This window comes from Zingiber officinale, chromosome 9A, assembly GCF_018446385.1.
Source record: "Zingiber officinale cultivar Zhangliang chromosome 9A, Zo_v1.1, whole genome shotgun sequence".
Taxonomy (NCBI): Eukaryota; Viridiplantae; Streptophyta; class Magnoliopsida; order Zingiberales; family Zingiberaceae; genus Zingiber; species Zingiber officinale.
Genome location: NC_056002.1, coordinates 52895495 through 52916432, shown reverse-complemented (window position 1 = coordinate 52916432; position 20938 = coordinate 52895495). Strand labels below are relative to the sequence as shown.

Genomic DNA, 20938 nt, shown 5'->3' with positions numbered 1-20938 from the left:
CTAGGCGGTGGTGGTTGCTCCCATATCCAAGAAGGTCATGTGCCTCGCCATGCAGTTCTAGAAGTCAATTTTGGAAATTAATATTTATGGAATTAATAACGTAGGTAGATTTGAATCAATAGTGTTAAGTTCCGCTTGCGATTTAAATCTAAACCATTAAGAACAGATAAGTTAAATTTGGAATCAATGATGTTAAGTTCCATCTGCGATTCCTTATTTAACTTCTAAAGAACACAATAGGTTATGTAAGGAAAGGTTCGACACTTGTATAAAAATTTTTGTACAGTGGAACCGGTACGTTTTCCTAGGACTAACCAACAATTGGTATTAGAGCTAGGGTTTGCCTATGTGTATTTTTAGAATTCAAATAGGTTATGCACATGTCATACATAATTTAGGCAGGAAAATAGTAGGATGTGTTAACTCTTTGGTTGCAGACTCCAACTATTATGGCTTATTGATATTGTGTGTGATTGGACCCTTGGGCATGTCAAGGGCATTATTTGTGTGCATGATTGTATGTATAAAAATATAACAGGAGCTGTATTATTTTTTTTTTAGAATTTTATTTTTATTCGATCTAGAATACATGTACATTCCCTCGTGAAATATAGGATCGATATATGTAAAATTCTATTTTTGTTGCGGATCGAATTCTTGCGAGGCGTGGTACTTTTGGAGCACCAGAGGCGCAGCGGAATAAGAAGCAAGAAGGATGCGACAACTCGACCCGATGGCGGTGGCTAAAGATGGCAGCAGCTAGGGTTGGAGCATACTGAAGACAGTGATGGAAAATGCCATAATAGTTGGAAAATTAATTTCCAAATTTATTATTTTTATTTACTGTGATGTTTATATGCATGTGATGTATGCTAGGATAGGTTAAAAATCCTCATTTTTTAAATAACTAAGTGGGAGAGAGATTTTAATAAATCTCATGGTCTTCATTACTGATTTGTAAGTGATGCAACAAGCCTGCGTGTTGGCTCTGAGTGCCTCCCTCCACAACGGATGGGTTTGTTGCGGATCACTAGATCAAACTTCCTTTTATGGATGGTTATAGGAAATTATTTAGGAGCGTGTGATCCTCTCCAACTGAAGGGGCACAATCCTATTTAATAGACTTAGTATCAAGTAATGGTATACACTTAGACGCATTCAATAGTATCCTCCCCAACGGAGTCACTGCTATTGTCTTGTGTGACCAAAGTGAAACCAACTATTAATTTTATTTGTCATAAAATTAGGATGAGAAGATAATAAAATTAATGGGTTACACCCTCCTCTTACAAATGATGAATTTGTATACGTCCACATTAACGTGGCATGCAATATTCACAGTGATTTGAGGTGTTGGTTAATTTAAAATAGTATTATTTGAGGAATCAATATTATTCTAAATTTAGAGTCTTGACCAAAGTTTATTTTTGTGATTCTTAGGATGACTTTCAACCCACTAGCCATTATACTGAAAGAGAACAAACTTACTGGCCCCAACTATATTGTTTGGAAAAGAAACCTGGACATAGTTCTTACTGCTGAAAGCTATAAGTTTGGACCAAAGTTTATTTTTGTGATTCTTAGGATGACTTTCAACCCACTAGCCATTATACTGAAAGAGAACAAACTTACTGGCCCCAACTATATTGTTTGGAAAAGAAACCTAGACATAGTTCTTACTGCTGAAAGCTATAAGTTTGTACTGACTGAGGCTTGCCCTGATGCACCTGACAGTGACTCTACCCCAGAGGAGATTGAGTATCATAAGAAATGGGTAAAAGTTGATGAGATGGCGCGGTGTTACATTTTTGCATCAATGTCAAATGTATTGCAACATCAGAATCAAGACTTACCAACAGCGTATGATATAATGAACAATCTCAAAGAACTCTTTGGGCGCCAGAGTCGGACTGCTAGGCAAGAGGCAATGAGAAAGATAATGACAACCACCATGTCTGAGGGGACACCCGTAAGGGACCATATCCTCAAAATGATGGCTTATCAGAATGAAATACAAGTCCTTGGAGGAGAAATTGATGGGGAAACCCAGGTCGATATAATTCTCCAAATGCTACCCAGAAGTTTTGAGCAGTTCCTCCTGAACTATAACATGAACAAAAGAGAGTATACGTTGGTGGAACTTCTGACAGAACTACAGGCAGCAGAAGGAATATTTTGTCATAGTTCTCAGATTCACTATGCTGAAAATCATTCTACTTCTAAGTCGAAAGGCAAGAAGAAGAAGAAACAGGTCTTTTCAGCAAAGAAGGTGAATAAACCTCAGAGTACAGGACAGAAAGCTGGAATGAAGAAGCCGAAGGGCAAGTGCTTCATCTGCAAGCAGTCTGGACATTGGAAAGCGGACTGTCCTCGTAGGAACCATAACAATAAAGGTATATCTCATACTCTAGTAGTTGAAACATGTTTAGCGGTGTTATCTACCAGCACCTGGTGTGTAGATACGGGAGCCACTGATCATGTCTGCAATTCTTTGCAGGGGTTCCAGGAAACCGGCGACTATTTGATGGAGAGATAACCGTCTACATGGGCAATGCTACTAAGGTGGTGGTTGTTGCAGTGGGAGACGTCTACTTATCTTTTGATAGGAATAGAAATTTGGTTTTAAGAAATTATCTTTATGTACCCAGTTTTAGAAAGAATTTAATTTCAGTTTCTAAACTGTATTTGGATGGATATTCAGTTTCTTTTAGTAACAATGTGGTTATAAAGAGAAATAAGGTGATTATCTGTTCTGGTGCATTGGTTGACAATTTATACACTTTAAATCCAATTTCTCCCACAAAGCAAAATATGGAAATTAATAACAGATCTTCTAACTCTAAAAAGAGAAAAGAACCTTCGGAAATTAACCAAACATATCTTTGACATCTAAGGCTTGGACATATTAACTTAAGTAGGATTCAGAGGCTTGTAGCCGATGGACTATTGGGTTCATTAGAGTTGGAAAACTTTCCAACATGTGAATCCTGCTTGGAAGGTAAAATGACCAAGAGACCTTTTAAGGCCAAGGGGTATAGAGCCAAAAATGCGTTAGAACTGGTTCATTCTGATTTGTGTGGTCCTATGTCTATCCAGACAAGAGGTGGTTATGAATACTTCATCTCCTTTATAGACGATTATTCAAGATACGGATACATTTACCTGATGCGTCGCAAGTCTGAATGCTTTGACAAGTTCAAAGAATATAGGGTTGATGTGGAGAAATGTCTTGGTAAAAGTATCAAGACACTACAGTCTGACCGTGGTGGCGAATACCTCTTTGGAGAATTTAGGAATTACTTATCAGAAGTCGGGATTCAATCCCAATTGTCTGCACCTGGTACACCCCAGCAGAATGGTGTGGCAGAACGAAGGAATATGACTCTTATGGAAATGGTTAGATCAATGACGAGTTATTCAGAATTACTGAATTCGTTTTGGGGATATGCTTTAGAAACAGCAGTGTACATTCTGAATATGGTACCTTCTAAAACAGTTCCTTCTACTCCCATGGAATTATGGAATGGGCGCAAGCCTAGTCTGAATCATATCCGGATATGGGGTAGTCCAGCACATATGCTGAAGGGAGATACTGACAAGTTGGAATCACGTATAGAAGTTTGTCTGTTTATGGGATATCCTAAGGGAACAAAAGGTGGTTTGTTTTATAATCCTAAAAATCAGAAGATCATTGTTAGCACCAATGCTCGATTTTTAGAAGAAGATTATGTAATAAACCATAAGCCCATGAGTGAAATAGTTTTAGAAGAAATTAGAGAGGACACGTCTACTTCAGTACCAACAGTACAAGATGAAGTACCACAAGAGACTGCAACACGTGTCACACATGATACACAACCACAGACGGTGCCTCGTCGTAGTGGGAGGGTTGTGAGGCAACATGAGAGATTCATGTTTTTGGGAGAGTCTTCGGACTTGATCCCGGGTAAACATGAACCCGATCCCCGGACATATGATGAAGCACTCCAAGATATAGATGCAGTATCTTGGCAAAAGGCAATGAATTCTGAAATAGAGTCTATGTACTCTAATAAGGTCTGGGAGCTTGTAGAACTACCTGATGGTGTAAAAGTCGTTGGATGCAAGTGGATCTACAAAAGGAAAAGAGGGACAGATGGAAAGGTAGAAACCTTCAAAGCAAGGCTTGTTGCGAAAGGGTATACTCAGAAAGAGGGAATCGACTATGAGGAGACTTTTTCGCCGTAAGCCATGCTTAAGTCTATCCGGATACTCTTGTCCATTGCTGCTCATATGGATTATGAGATTTGGCAAATGGATGTCAAGATAGCTTTCCTTAACGGAAGTCTTGAAGAAAACATCCATATGAAGCAACAAGAAGGGTTCATTGAAAAAGGCAAAGAGCATCTAGTGTGCAAGCTTAATCGGTCCATTTATGGATTGAAGCAAGCTTCATGATCTTGGAACATCCGGTTTAACGAAGTAATCCAGTCATATGGGTTTATTCAGTGTACGGATGAGGTATGTGTATACAAGAAGTGTAACGGAAACGTGGTGGTATTTCTTGTACTATACGTAGATGATATTTTGTTAATTGGCAACAATGTCAAGGTATTATCGGACGTAAGGGTATGGTTGTCCAATAATTTGATATGAAGGACTTAGGAGAATGTGCACACATTCTTGGGATCAAAGTTATAAGGGATCACAAGAAAATAATGTTGTTCCTATCCCAAGCATCATATATAGATACGGTTCTTGCTCGTTTTAGCATGCAGAACTCCAAGAAAGGTTTCTTACCTTTTAGGCATGGAGTAGCTTTATCTAAAGAGATGTCTCCAAAGACATCAAAGGATATGGAGGAAATGAAGGCAGTCCCTTATGCTTCGGCTGTAGGAAGCCTTATGTATGCAATGCTATGTACGAGATTTGATATCTGTTTTGTCGTGGGCATGGTCAGCAGATATCAGAGTAACCCTGGACAAGGGCATTGGACTGCGGTAAAGCATATATTGAAGTACCTGAGAAGGACTAGAGATTATATGCTAGTTTACCAAGCAGCCGATTTGCTCCCTGTGGGTTACACGGATTCGAACTTCCAATCAGATAGGGATAATAGTAAGTCAACATCAGGCTATGTGTTTACTCTAGGAGGTGGAGCTATTGCATGGAGGAGTGTTAAGCAGAAATGCGTCTCGGACTCAACCATGGAAGCTGAGTATGTGGCAGCCTCTGAGGCAGCCAAAGAAGCTGTATGGCTCAGGAACTTTCTAATGGACTTAGATGTGATTCCTGGTTTGCCCAAGATCATCAAAATTTATTGTGATAATAGCGGTGCAGTTGCAAACTCGAAGGAACCACGAGCTCATAAGGAAAGTAAACATATAGAGCGCAAGTACCACCTGATACGAGACATCGTCAAGCGAGGAGAAGTTGTCGTCGCCAAGATTGCATCAGAAGATAACCTAACAGATCCTTTCACAAAGGCCCTTCCGGCGAAAGCTTTTGATCGGTATGTGGAGGGGATGGGAATCAGATGTAAGGCAACAGATATGGCAGCTTAGTCTTTTAGTATAAGTGGGAGATTGTTGGAGTGTATACTAAAAGCCTAGCTTTTGTAAACATTTATTTGTTAAAATAAAAGAATCACATTGGTCAAAATCTGCATTTATTTATTAAATGTAATTGTTCAATTAATTTATATAGTAGACAACATGGAGTGTGGTGTCACACTCAGAAGATCATGTTGTCGGTTCTCTATAAATTATAAACAGTTGCTCGTGACTAAGATAGAAAGGAACAAACTATCAGTATAGTCATAGTGTAATTAAGTATTAGTTTATCTTGACAAATAAATTACACTGATACACTTTAAGTGTATTGAGCAGGATCATTTAGGTATGTTCTTTTTGTACTGACTTAGTAAAAGAACTAGACCTTAGTTATTATGAAAGTATGTTCTCTTAATCCTAATATAATAACAAGCACATATATTTAATATTTATTTCTTTAACTTATCAAAGGGTGAGGTTTAGCTCGATAAATCAATATGCTCGATAAGTTGGGAAATGATATTACTTATAGTGTGTGTTGTTGATTATAGAAGGAACCTGTGTCCTAGTTATCTATGTTGAGAATGTCCCCAAGAGGAGCTCAAAAGGATTGTCATGTTAAACCCTGCAGGTGGACCTAGTCCGACATGACAATAAAGTTGAGTGGTACTACTCTTGGAGCTAGATATTAATTAAGTGAGTTGTCAGTAACTTACTTAATTAGTGGACATTCGTAATCTTAAATACAGGGAGACTAACACACTCATGATAAGAAGGAGCCCATAATGTAATTTGGGATTGGTGTGGTAGTGTGGTAATAACTCTCTAGTGGAATAAGTTATTATCGATGAACTTGAATTGTGTGTTCGGGGCGAACATGGGATACTCAAGCTCATCGGAAGGCCAAAACCAATTTCTCCTCTAGGTCCCTGTCGTAGCCTCATTATAGCCTCAAGTCCATCCAAATGTAAGGCTCTTTTTGGTGTCCAAGAAGTTGGCCGGTCCAATGCTTGGTGACCAAGCAAGGGTCGGCCACATCCTCTCCTATAGGGGCCGACCCTTTGATTGGTGACCAAGCATGAAGGGGCAGGCCACTATAATTCAAAAAGGGAGGGTTGTTTTGAATTTTAAAAATCTTCTCTTTGTAGAAAACTATAAGTTTTAAAAGAGAGATTTTAATTTTTAAAACTTTCCTTATTTGAATTAGGCCACATGTTTAAATAAAGAGTTTAAAATATTTTAAAACTTTCCTTTTTTAACCATCCTCATGATTTAAGAAAAAAAAGGAAAAGTAGTTTAAAATTTAAATTTTCTATCACCATGTTAAAAAAGGAAATTTTATAAGAGAAGTTTTAAATTTTAAAACATGGTTTTAATTTTTAGAACTTTCCTTTTTTAACTCTTACTTTAGGAAAGAGAGCTTGTAAAATTTTATAAGAATTTTTCTTGTAAAATTTTATATAAAAATTATTTATTTCTTTCTCTTGTGGGGGCCGACCAACCTTGCTTGGTGCCCAAGCAAGGTGGCCGACCATATTAAAATAATAAAATCATCATCCAATTAATTTTGGTGATTGATTTAATCAAGAGGAAAGAAAAGGAAAAGGAAAAACTCTTGGATGATTTTATATTTTGTAAAAGTTTTTCCTTATTTGCCTTGGGTAAGTAATATAAAAGAAGAGGTGAGGGGGCTTCATGAGATACAACTCTTATTCTTTTGCTTGGGTGATCTCTTGGTGGTCGGCCCTCTCCCTTCTCCTTTTCCCTTTGCTCTCTTCTCCTTGGTGGTGGTGGTGGCCGAATTCTAGAGGAAGAGGAAGGACTCTTTTGGGTGGTGTTCATCTTGGAGGATCGTCGCCCACACGATATCCAAGGTGAGGCGAGGAATACGGCAGAAGATCTCGAGGTCATTAGCTTACAAAGAGAAGGTATAACTAGTAGTTTTCTTCCGCATCATACTAGTTATTTTCTTTGTAAGAATTCTAAATACAAGAGGCAATTAGATCTAGTTTAATCGAATTTATTTTTCGATTTTGTGTTTTCTTATTTTTCGAATTTGTGATTAGATTTTTTTTTTTTGGTTAACCTAGAGTTATTTAAGGAAATAAATATTAGCTTTTCTTAAAAGGCTTTGCCTAGGCGGCGGTGGTTGCTCCCATATCCAAGAAAGCCATGTGCCTCGCCATGCAGTTCTAGAAGTCAATTTTGGAAATTAATATTTATGGAATTAATAACTTAGGTAGATTTGAATCAATAGTGTTAAGTTCCGCTTGCGATTCAAATCTAAACCATTAAGAACAGATAAGTTAAATTTGGAATCAATGATGTTAAGTTCCGTCAGCAATTCCTTATTTAACTTCTAAAGAACACAATAAGTTATTTAAGGAAAGGTTCGACACTTGTACAAAAATTTTTGTACAATGGAACCGGTATGTTTTCCTAGGACTAACCAACACTAATCGCTGAGGGAGCAAAGCGCTAGAGGAAGATGGAGTCCGAAGGCCCTCTAGGATGGGATATCCAAACCCATCTCCATACGATTAAGATGATTTCGAGTATTGGAGGAAGTGGTTGGAGACTTGGTTCCAAATGGATTAGAACCAATTGATTGTGTTGGAGGAACCATTTGAAGCTCCAAAGGACAAGAAGGGAAAGTGCCTCTGGCCTCGGTATTAGATCGAGGAGCAAAGGAAGCAATCAATGGCGGACAAGGAGGTAACTAGAATTTTGATTAATTTATTAACTCTTAATTTGGTATTGAATGTAGGTGAATATAAGAACGCAAGTGACCTTTGGAAAAAGGCAGTTGCGCTTCATGAGGATCCTACAAAACTCCAAGTAGTGGAGGAGCCCAAGGAGAAGAGCTCATTGGTTCAAAAAGAGAAGGATCAATCGGTTGTTGACATGTGCTTAACATCTGAGGAGGAGAAGGAAGATGAGGAGATATCATCTACATCTTCAAGGGAGGAAGAAGTGGAACCGTCCACATCATCAAATGAAGAGGAATAAGAGCAATCTAAGGAAGAGGAGATCTTGGAAGCTCAACTCTCCACCTCAACTAGCAAGAAGAGCACAAAGGACCACATCAAATGCTTTGAGTGTGGTAAGATGGGGCACTACAAGAGTAGGTGTCCTTCGCTCAAGAAGGTAAAGGAGGTAAACCCTAAACTCACTAAAGTTAATTTAGAAACTAATGTGAGTTGTAGGAAAAAGAAGGAGAAGAAGCACATTAGGTGCTTTACTTGTGGTGAGTGGGGACACTACCACACGAAGTGCCCACGAAGAGGAGAGCTCAAAAAATGGGTACACTTGAAGAAATGGGAAAAGAAAATGAGCTCAAGTCAAAGGGGAACTTCAAAGATAAAAGAGAAGGTAATCTCTATTTTAAAGTTTAATTCAAGCTCTAATTCTTATATGCTTGTTAGAAATCACTTTCATTATTTGCCCAAGCATAATCAGGGATTTAGATATAATGATAGTAATAGGGTTAATGTAGGTGATAACCCTAAGAGACATATTCATGCTAAATTAAGTAAGGGTAGACCTAATAAGACCCAAACCTCTTTGCCAAAGGGAAGGAAAGTGAGTGAAAACCTAAGCATTAATTCCAATAAAGGGAGACATATGCCTAGGAAGGTGGGTAGGTCTACGGATGTCCAAGGTGGACATATTGACTCTAGGGTTAGAGTCCTAGAGTTGAAAAATCAATCCTTGAAGGTAAAGCTTGAGGAAATGGAGAAAATCATAAAGAGGTTCATTATTAAACCTAAAGGACTTAACATGTATTTGGGTGGTCAAAACCTAAAAATGTCAAATTGGGTCCCTCCCATGTCAAGTGGAGGTCAAGTGCTAAAGTGACACATGACATTGGTAAGGGAGGTGTGACAAAGAATAAGGGAGAGTCATCCAAGGCCAATAAGAAGAAATATGCTAGGGTGACATATAATTATGGCAAGAATGAGGTGTCCAATGTGAAGGTGGCAAGAAGAAATTAACCAAAAACAAGGTTTCTAAGGTTAAGAAAGTCAAGTTTGTAAGTCAATTGTCACCTATGGTGTTGGTGCGGGTAGCACTAACGGTCTAACCCAGGTTTTGATGAATGACAAATAGGTTAAGTTAGTTGTGTTGTTGTCTGACACTTTGATCAAGTGTGCAGGAAAAATCCAGCTAGGTCGACGGGCTGACCGGATAGCTGGCGAGAAGTCCAAGCGGGTCGACGGGCTGACCGGACGCTTGGCGAGAAGTCCAGCTAGGTCGACGGGCTGACCGGATAGCTGGCAAGAAGTCCAAGCGGGTTGACGGGCTGACCGGACGCTTGGCAAGAAGTCCAGACGGGTCGACGGGCTGACCGGACGTCTGGCAGGTAAGTGAGGTAAGTCACTGGAGGGGAGTGACTGTGAGGACGCATTCCCGGGAAGGGGACATTAGGCGTCGATCCGGCTTAGATCCATTTCGGATGTCTAAGTCGAGATCGTGACTAGATTCCGGTCTCGGAAAGACGGAATTAAGTCATACTCTCTTTATCTATCTGTTGAACTTTAACTGTGCTAACCATTTGTTTTACAGGATATATATTTGCCTCGGACTAACCTTGTTTTGCAGGAAAAAGGAGTCTTTCGAACAAGGTGGTCCGAGCGCCGGATCCGGCGCGAGGTCCCGGCCGGCGCGGTCGAGGCGCGGTCCGGCGCCGGAAGGATCCGGCGCCGGCAATTTCATCCAGACACCTCGTCGCTACGTGGAGCATCTTGATTTGAGCAGATTCGTCACCTCAGCGCCGGAAGGGATCCAGCGCCGAACAAGATATAAAAGAAGCCCCGACAGAGCTTGAATCAACTTTGACCGAGAACTCTTCGCGATCTTGCCGCCGACGTTCAAGTGCGACGCCAACAACGCTCCGACAAAAGTGCTCTTCCGGTTTTTGTTTAATTTTCTTTTTGTCGGTATTGCTTTATTATTACTAGCATCTCCTGTACTTTTTCTGTAATCATATTTTGACTTGCTAGTGATTGCCCAACAAAAGTGGTCAAGGACCACGGGCCTTCGAGTAGGAGTCGTCACAGGCTCCGAACGAAGTAAAAATATTTGTGTCTACTTTATCTTTTTCCGCTGCGCTTAAACTCTTGTTTTTTCGAATCGATATTCACCCCCCCCCCCTCTATCGAATCTAACGGTCCTACAAGTGGTATCAGAGCAGGTACCGCTCTGATTTGGTGCAACCACCAATCAGACAGGGGGTGAATTTTCTTTTGTTTTTTTTAAACTGGTGTTTCGTTAACTTAATATTTCTCTAATCAATTTAAATTAGTGCAACACGAATCTAGCTTTTTTTTCCCGCACTACTAATCCAAGACCAAGTCTTGGGATATTTTTTATTTACCTGTGCACAGAATGTCCCAACAAGAAGGATTCAGCACAGTGCGACCTCCACTCTTCAACGGGGACGACTTCCCTTACTGGAAGAAGCGCATGGAGGTCTACCTTAAAACTGACTTTGACCAGTGGATGAGCATTACAAGACCTTACAAAATTCCAGTGGACAACGCCGGGAATCTAGTGGATCCTGAAGACTGGACAGCAGATCTCAAGAAAAAAGCGTCAACAGAAAACAAAGCGATCAACACTCTACAGTGCGGACTAACAAGAGAAGAGCTAAACAGAGTCGGTCCACACAAGAACGCTAAAGAATTATGGGACAAACTGATCGAGCTGCACGAAGGAACAAGCGACGCTAAGGTAACAAAATGAGACCTGCTTTTAAATAAAATTTTTAATATAAAAATACAGGAAGGAGAAACAGCGAATCAACTCCACGCGAGGATCAAGGACATCCTCAACGGGCTCCATGCGATAGGCCACCAAATGGAGAACAGAGACTTAATAAGGTACGCTTTAAACGCTTTTCCACGTAATAGTTTGTGGGCATCGTATCAATAGTGGATGCCTACAAAATTTCTAAGAATCTTTCTAAATTAAAATTGGATGAGCTTTTCTGTGAATTAGAATTGCACGAACAAACTAATGCTGGAGCCGAGAAAGGTGTAGCCTTATTTGCAGGTTCCTCCAAGAAAAGCAAGCCTGAAGTTAAAGAAGAATCTGACCAAGACTCCGAAAACGAAGAACACCTGGTGAACTTGGTAAGAAAAATGTTCACTAGGAGAAAGAGGAGCTTCAGCAAAAAGGATCTTCAAAAGATCAGCTCTCCCTCAGAACAAAAGAACGTGACCTGCTACGGCTGCAACAAAAAGGGACATTACAAGAACGAATGTCCAAAACTAAAGTTTGACAAACCAAAGCCAACCAGAAAGAAGGCACTCAAAGCAACGTGGGACGACTCCTCGGACGAATCGGAGGAAGAAGAGCAGAAACATCAGAGCCACCTCGCACTGATGGCCCGCGAAGCCGAAACAGATAACGAGTCGGAAGATGAAGATGAGTCTGAACCCGAAACAAGCCACGAGTCCGTACTCGTTTCCGAAGGCCCGAATGAGGTATACTTAAATTTAAACAAAAAATTTTTTAGAATTATTTCCTGTCTAAATAGTAAATTAACTAAATTAGAAAATGAAAACAAATCACTTCTTGAGGAAAATCAAAACCTTAAGGAACAATTAAAGAATTCAAATCCAACTCAAAATCTAACACTTGAGGAGGAGAATTTATCATTAAAAAATGAAATAAACAACTTAAAAGAGATGTTAGAAAAATTTACAACAAGATCAAAAAATTTAGATTTAATCCTAAATAATCAAAAAGCATGTTATAATAAAACCGGACTAGGATATAAGTCGAATTCAAATAAAACCTTCAAATCATTAATAACCCAATACAAGTCAACCAATCTAGCTTGGGTTCCGAAAGCGTGTCTGACCACGCAAGTAGGACTTAATCAATATTATATACCTAAAGAAAAAATACATTATATAAAATTAAATAAACCAAACCAAAATCCAAAATACAAACCTAAATCAAATTCAAAATCTAAACAGAATTATCACCAAGTTAACTATAACTATAAAAAGAATCGACACAAGCCTAAAATCAAAACTTAAATTAATGGCCAATAATTCAGGGGGAGGCTCCAGAATAGCTGGCACCTCCAAAACTAACTTACCCGATAGGGTAACCCAAAATTTACCAACCCGGCAGGGTAATTAGGATTAGTTAAAAAGAGACCAAGTTTAACTTGAAACATGGTACTGGTGAAATTTTTGGATGATAGTACGTTAGGGAAACTTGGGCATCGCATGTCTAGAAAGATATGGTTTCTATCTGGTGCATTTGGCCAAGTGGAACTGACCGAAGCTACCCTTAAACGAATCCTAACCAGTTAGACCAAGATGTAGTACTAAGTTCCGTGGATAGGACTATTCGGAAAACCTCGAAAGGTTGGTTACTTCTAATGATGTCCTTGTGACTCACCAAGCTTAGAAGTTTATTTGAAGAATGCCTATTTGTGGAAACCAAAGCTAAGTCTGAATCTAACACAAGTTAAACCAAAACTCTGTAATCAAACCAATTTCATCTCACAAAATCATAGGATTCCTTGATTGATAATACAGATCGGGTGAGATGAATAAGGCTTAAAAATTAATTTCAAAATTTTAATTTTAAACTTAAATTAATTTTAAAACTTAAAAATTAATTTCAAAATTGTAATTTTAAACTTAAATTAATTTTAAAACTTAAAAATTAATTTCAAAATTTCAATTTTAAAACTTAAATTAATTTCAAAATTTTAATTTTAAAACTTAAATTAATTTCAAAATTTTAATTTTAAAACTTAAATTAATTTCAAAATTTCAATTTTAAACTTAAAAATTAATTTCAAAATTTTAATTTTAAAACTTAAATTAATTTCAAAATTTTAATTTTAAAACTTAAATTAATTTCAAAATTTCAATTTTAAACTTAAAAATTAATTTCAAAATTTTAATTTTAAAACTTAAATTAATTTCAAAATTTTAATTTTTAAAACTTAAATTAATTTTAAAATTTCAATTTTTAACTTAAAAAATTAATTTCAAAATTTTAATTTTAAAAACTTAAATTAATTTTAAAACTTAATTTTAATTAATTTCAAAATTTTATTTTTAAAACTTAAATTAATCTCAAAATTTAATTTTAAAACTTAAATTAATCTCAAAATCTTAATTTTAAACTTAAATTAATGCATGCTCGAAAGACTAACTTCAAAATCCTACTTACTGTAGGAAACCAAGTGGATTTTGGACAGTGGTTGCTCCAAACATATGACTGGAGATCACACCAAGTTCACTCAACTCACTTACAAAAGCCTAGGAACAGTTGCCTTTGGAAATAACGGTCCAACCTTGTTTGTCAAATCATTAAATACAAACATATTTATTGCACAAATATACGTGGATGACATAATATTTGGCTCAACAAATTCAGAATTTTTAGAAGAATTTATTAATCTAATGGAAAAAGAGTTTGAAATGAGCTTAGTGGGAAAACTAACCTATTTCTTAGGATTACAAATCAAACAGACAAATGAAGGAAACTATATCTCTCAACATAAATACACCAAAGAATTACTTAAAAAATTCGGAATGGAAAATACAAAAGAAATAAAAACACTGATGGCTGTAAACACAATCTTAGATAGTGACCCAAATGGAAAACCAGTTGACTTAAAATATTATAGAAGTGCAATAGGTAGCCTACTGTACCTAACTGCAAGCCGACTTAATATTCTATTTGCAGTTAGTATGTGTGCTAGATACCAAACTTGTGCTAAGGAATCCCATTTGACACAGGTTAAAAGAATTTTTAGATATCTTAAAGGAACAACAAATGTAGGAATCTAGTATCCTAGGACAAGTAATTTTGAACTAATAGGGTATTCTGACTCAGATTATGCTGGATGCAAATTAGACCGCAAAAGCACAAGTGGTGGATGCCAATTATTAGGTTCATCACTTGTCAGCTGGTTTAGTAGAAAGCAACATTGTGTTGCTCTGTCTACAACTGAGTCAGAATACATAGCTATAGGCGAATGTGTTGCACAAATATTATGGATAATGCATACTCTAAAAGATTTCAACTTAAATATCACAAATGTAAAAGTATTAATTGACAATATAAGTTCAATTAACTTAACCAAGAATCCTGTGCATCATTCAAGAACCAAACATATTGAAATTAGACACCACTTCATCAGGGATCATGTTACTAAAGGCGACATTGAACTCAAGTACATTGAGTCCAAATCAAATTTAGCTGACATTTTTACAAAACCTCTCCCTGAAAGTGAATTTAGCAACTTACGACGAAAATTAGGGATGTGCTTAATAGACTAGGATCTTTCAAAAATACTTTCAAAAATGATTTTACCAACTTATAGGTTAAACTTGTTTGTTTTCAAACTTTCCATTTTTAGACTTTCGAAAACAGTTTTGGCCTTAAACTAGTTTTACATCCTTAGAAAGCATGTACCCATAGGACTAGTTTTTTGAGCATCTCACCAACACCTTAGGTTTACCTTGCTTGTGTTTGATAAACATAGAAAGGGGTGAGATGCATAGGCCAACTGTCTGGACTTAAGATGCTTATTTCAGTGCATCAGCATAAGTCTGGACGTTAAATACAATTCAGATATTAATCAGATTAAAGTTCATCAGTCAAGTCAAACACTGATTGATTATAATTAACTTAATCTGACTAACCAAGTGAAAGCTACTATCTTTTGATAGTTAGTTAGTACCTAATTGGTTAGACAGCTGGTTAAAGTTAAATATCAAATTCAAGGGGAGAAATAAAACTACTTTAGTTTTCCAAATTGAATTTTAAACTTAATTTTGAAAATCAAAGTTTAAAAACACCTTGTTTAAAAATTGTGAAATTTTTTACAAAAATTTGAAAGTTTGAAAGGTTTTGAACTTTGAAATTTTGATTTTGAAAAACAAATTTTACAAAAACATTCTAAAAATATGATCTTACTTTTACCAATATCCTTTGAAAACTAAAAGTAAAGATTTAAATTTAATTTAACTTTACTTTGAATATTGTCCTGAATCTAGTTCTTCAAATTTGATATTTTGATTTCAAGATTAAATTTTACGAAAAAAATTAGTTTACAAACTAAGCTTCTCAAACTCATTTTCCTTGATTTTGAAAATTGAATCTTTTACAAACTTAGTGTTGAAAAGTAAATTTTAATTAGTTTTAAACAAAATAGGTTTTTCAAACTTAGTTTTGGAATTTTTGGTTTTGAAAACTTATGTTTGAAAAAGTGTTTCAAAGTTGAAACTTGTTTTGAATATTTAAATCTTGAAATTTAGACCTTATACACTTATGTTTGTAAATTTAAATCTTGAAATTTTTCTAAAAGCTAAAAACTACTGCTTTATACAAGTTTTCAAAACTTTATACTCCCCCAAGTCAACTTGATCTTTTCTTGGATTGAAAAATTGTACTTTTGTCCTTAAATTCTGAACTATGATTGTTTAAGTGTTATTCAGTAACTCTACACTATGATTGTTTACCCTTGTTTTTTTGATGAATGCCAAAGGGGGAGGAGGGTTAGGTGGTTAAGTTAGCTAAACCAATTTGAAAACACAAACTGACTTTAAAACCACACAAATGCATGTTGTTTCGTACATATGCTTTCACTAACTTAACCAAGTTGTCATTCCATCAAAAAGGGGGAGATTGTTGGTGCGGGTAGAACTAACGGTCTAACCCAGATTTTGATGAATGACAAATAGGTTAAGTTAGTTGTGTTGTTGTCTGACACTTTGATCAAGTGTGCAGGAAAAATCCAGCTAGGTCGACGGGCTGACTGGATAGCTGGCGAGAAGTCCAAGCGGGTCGACAGGCTGACCGGACGCTTGGCGAGAAGTCCAGCTAGGTCGACGGGCTGACCGGATAGCTGGCAAGAAGTCCAAGCGGGTCGACGGGCTGACCGGACGCTTGGCGAGAAGTCCAGACGGGTCGACGGGCTGACCGGACGTCTGGCAGGTAAGTGAGGTAAGTCACTGGAGGGGAGTGACTGTGAGGACGTGTTCCCGGGAAGGGGACATTAGGCGTCGATCCGGCTTAGATCCATTTCGGATGTCTAAGTCGAGATCGTGACTAGATTCCGGTCTCGGAAAGACGGAATCTAAGTCATACTCTCTTTATCTATCTGTTGAACTTTAACTGTGCTAACCATTTGTTTTACAGGATATATATTTGCCTCGGACTAACCTTGTTTTGCAGGAAAAAGGAGTCTTTCTGGAACAAGGTGGTCCGGGCGCCCGGAGGTCCGGGCGCCCGGAAGGGATCCGGGCGCCCGGAAGGCGAATTTTATCCAGACACCTCGTCGCTACGTGGAGCATCTTGATTTGAGCAGTTACGTCACACTCCAGGCGCCCGGAAGGGATCCAGGCGCCCGGAACAGCATATAAAAGAAGCCCCAGATAGGAGCTTCAGAATCAACTTTGACTGAGAACTCTTCTGCTGATCTTGCTGCTCGACGTTCAAGTGCGACGCCAACAACGCTTCGACAAAAGTGCTCTTCCGGTTTTTGTTTAATTTTCTTTTTGTCGGTATTGCTTTATTATTACTAGCATCTCCTGTACTTTTTCTGTAATCATATTTCGACTTGCTAGTGATTGCCCAACGAAAGTGGTCAAGGACCACGGGCCTTCGAGTAGGAGTCGTCACAGGCTCCGAACGAAGTAAAAATATTTGTGTCTACTTTATCTTTTTCCGCTGCGCTTAAACTCTTATTTTTTCGAATCGATATTCACCCCCCCCCTCTATCGAATCTAACGGTCCTACATATGGTACACCATGTGGGTGTAGCGATAGTGGATGAGTCACCAAAGGAAGTGACTAAGGTTAAGATTTCTAAGGTTAGGAAGAGCCTCTGGGACCCATGGTAGATGGGTTATCAAATGTGTCAAGTGGTTAGGAGACGGACTTAAGTCTCTAACCTAGTGGGTTAGCACAACTGGGGTATGTTTCATGCATTGGAATGTGAATTGAGTTCATATTGCATAAAAATTAGTTTTTGATGTATAGATATCATATAAACTAATGTTAGGGATACATTATGGTTTAGTATGGGCAGATACATAAAGAGGAAGCCAAAACTAGAACTTTAGGTCAAGGTTCATTTGGACCATTTAGCTAGTTTTGAATTTTATGTCAATATTGGAATCTGTGATAAATATATTTTTATATATATTTTTCCAAGTAGACATGGATAAAATAGACCTCTTCACAAAATTTAAGATTTTTTGGAGGTTAGTGAAATTTCTGGTGCATTTATGAAGTTGGATCTGAAAGGTTGATTTTTACAGAAATAGAGTACCAGTCGACTAGTAATAGTAATTTTGAGCACATAATGTCTCTGTAAGCTTATTTTGATGATGACAGTCGACTGAGACTTATGTCAGTCGACTAATACGATCTAAAAATATTTTTCAGCATTAGAAAATGATCAAAAAAGTGGTGAACATGTATGTAATCTTATGGGGGATTAATTAATAATGTTTATGGTCATTAGAGATCAAAGAGCCCAATAATTCGGATATTATTGGAGCTCTTTTTGATGTATGGAAAGGGGGAGAAGTTTAGGTTTAAGTGGGAAACCTACACACCTTTGCAAGAAATCCTAGCTCAAGGGGGAGCTTAGGTGAAGGGGGGGCGATTGCTCATTTATTAGCAAAGGGGGAGAAGTTTACCTTTGCAAGAAATCCTAGCTCAAGGGGGAGCTTAGATAAAGGGGGAGCTTAGGGATTTAGCTAGGTTCCATTATTTATGCATGAGTTGATTTGCATATTTATTTGCATATGTATTGCTATATTGTTTTTCTAACTTAAACGGTTTGCCAAACATCAAAAAGGGGGAGATTGTTGGAGCAATCTTGGTACCCTAGGTTTTGATGTTTGGGAAAAGATTTAAGTTAGAGTTATTGTTGTATTTGATATACATTGTGAGTGTGCAGGATGTAGGTACAATAAGGAAAGTCCAAGGGTGATCTTGGCAAAGGACGAAAGTCCAAGGGTGAGTTTTAGCGGTGTAAGTCCAGGTATGTAGTCTTGGCAATGTAAGTTCAAGTGTGACTTGGTAAAGAATGAAGTCTCAGAGCGTGGCTCTTGGTAGCGAAGTCTCGACAATGATGACAAGGCTAATGGAAGCTCTAGAAGGCAAGGCGTGAAGGATGGGGAGACATCTGAGGGGTGCAAGGTTGATGGAGGAGGCTAGAAGGCTAGGTCTAGGTTGTGCGGGCAAGGACGAGTGAATGAGAGATTGTACTCAGGGTAAAATTTCATTGTGTACTGTAACAATACTGTAGTGTTACTGTAGAAGTACTGTAGTATTACTGTAGCATTATTGTAGCAGCCGACTGGTGTTTTAATTAGTCGGCTGGTAGCCAACTGTTGACTTATAACGATCAAATTTCACTTATGACCAGTTGACTAGTGGTTGTACCAGTCGACTGGTGTCGGGAAACACTACTAGGTGTTTCCTCCCGAGCTCTATTTAATAAAGCTCAGGGTGCTTGGCCAAGGTTGACGAAAATAGAGATGGTTAACTCCTATTAGAGTCTCGAAAGTCTTCTTTGTTGGATCGTAGAAGTCGCTAGAGGAGGGGTGAATAGCGATTGAAAATTTGTTATCGAAATAGAGTAAGCAGAAAGGAAAGACAAAACACAACGCTAACACGAATTAGTTTTACTTGGTTTGGAGCTTTCGTTGACTCCTACTCTAAGGCTTGCACTCGTCAAGTGCTTTCGTTTGACAATTCACTAGCAATTCGAAAATTGATTACAAAGTTAAGTACAAGAATGAAATACTGACAACAGAAAAATAATAAGCTCAAATCGTAAGTTGTCAGAGCAGCCTCGCAGGAGCAGTGCGCAATGGAGCAGTCATAGGAAGAAGTTGTGCTTGATGCTTCGTGAAGGCCTTTTTTTTATAGGCATGCTCGGGGCACCTGGACCGTGACGTAGGCCCGGCCAATTAGCGCGCTCCTCGTTGCGACAGGATAGAGTTTTGCCTTTCGAGCGCCCGTACCACCATCTTTCAGAAAGTCCTTTGTAGTCACCGTTTTCGCATGTCACAAGGCGCTCCAAATTAATTAAGATTGAAACTCATTAAATCTAAAGACCATTGTTGTAGTAAGGAGTCCCAAGTCATATTTTTTCAAAGATAACTAGTTCATGTGTGCGAATTAGATTCGAAAGTAAACAACAATCATCTTTTAATGCATTGCAGTAATTCAATCTAGTAATTCTGCACAACGAAATCAACTCAAGGTAGATAGATAATTCTTCACACAAGAATCGAACTCTAACAAAAAGAGCTAAGATTTGATTCAAATTTAGCTAAATTGCACTTAACAACTTCCCTATATGAATTGTAGACTAGGCTGTATAGAATAAGAGAAATTGAAAAGGCAACAACACCTAGCATCAAATTGTCCAATAAGCATTTCAATTAAGCTGCTGCATAATATCAGAAACCAAAATTTAGGTACAAAATTCAGAAACTAAATCTCATTCAATAGCTCATCTAAACTCTTGTCTGAATTCAGATTTATCACAACCTAAAACTCCTTAACTAACTAACTAACAAATGCTACTCTTAATCTGATAAAAAAACTGTTAAGACAAGACTTATGAAATGGAATCTAGAATTCAAATTGGCAAATGACCTTGCTGTAAACGATTAGGAAATGAACTCGTCATCTCAGTTATTAACTACAACAAAATTCAAAACTGAATGGGGGTTTTCTGAAGAGAAAAGAAATTGAAACATGAATGCTGGAAATAAAAACTCTAATCTAGGTAAGAATAAACATTCACAAACTCAAAGCAAGATTCCATTCCTTCTCTCTGCTGATCTGCAAAGGGACTCTTGGGAACGCCCATTGAGTTCTCAACAACTAATTCAAATCTTCCGGACTGTTAATATGATAGGCTAAACTTCAGGGAACGCCCATTCAGCTAGCGATCGGATTGCACGAAGAACAGAGGATTGATGTTCATCACGACACTTAAATCAATTGATCGGATTGATTCAATAGCTGCAAATGAAGGTGGAGGTGGAATTGATCTAGGAGCTTCAGGGAACGCCCATTCAGCTGCGAATGACTGGGAACCACAAATCTAGAGAACGCCCTCAATTCTATGGTAGCTACGGATCACGGAAGAAGTAATTGCAGATCGTGGAACGCCCTCTGATCTGGATTTGATCCTCGATTTGTTGATCTCTGATTGATGATAAAATCACTGTCGAAGAAGGAATTTAGACTCGAGATCTAGATTGTGAATGGAAGCGTCGGAGACGATGTATAGTGGTGAAGTCGCGAGGAAGAAATGTCGTCGAGCTCGCGATCTCACTGTAGCTTCTTGCTATTTAAATCAACCTCAATTCTGATCAACAGTCCAGAAT

At 37.9% G+C, this 20938-nt stretch overlaps 1 pseudogene; it reads right to left on the bottom strand.

Moving 5' to 3' along the window:
- LOC122019214 overlaps positions 1-20938 on the bottom strand; it is a 77007-nt pseudogene that overhangs the window by 52042 nt on the left and 4027 nt on the right.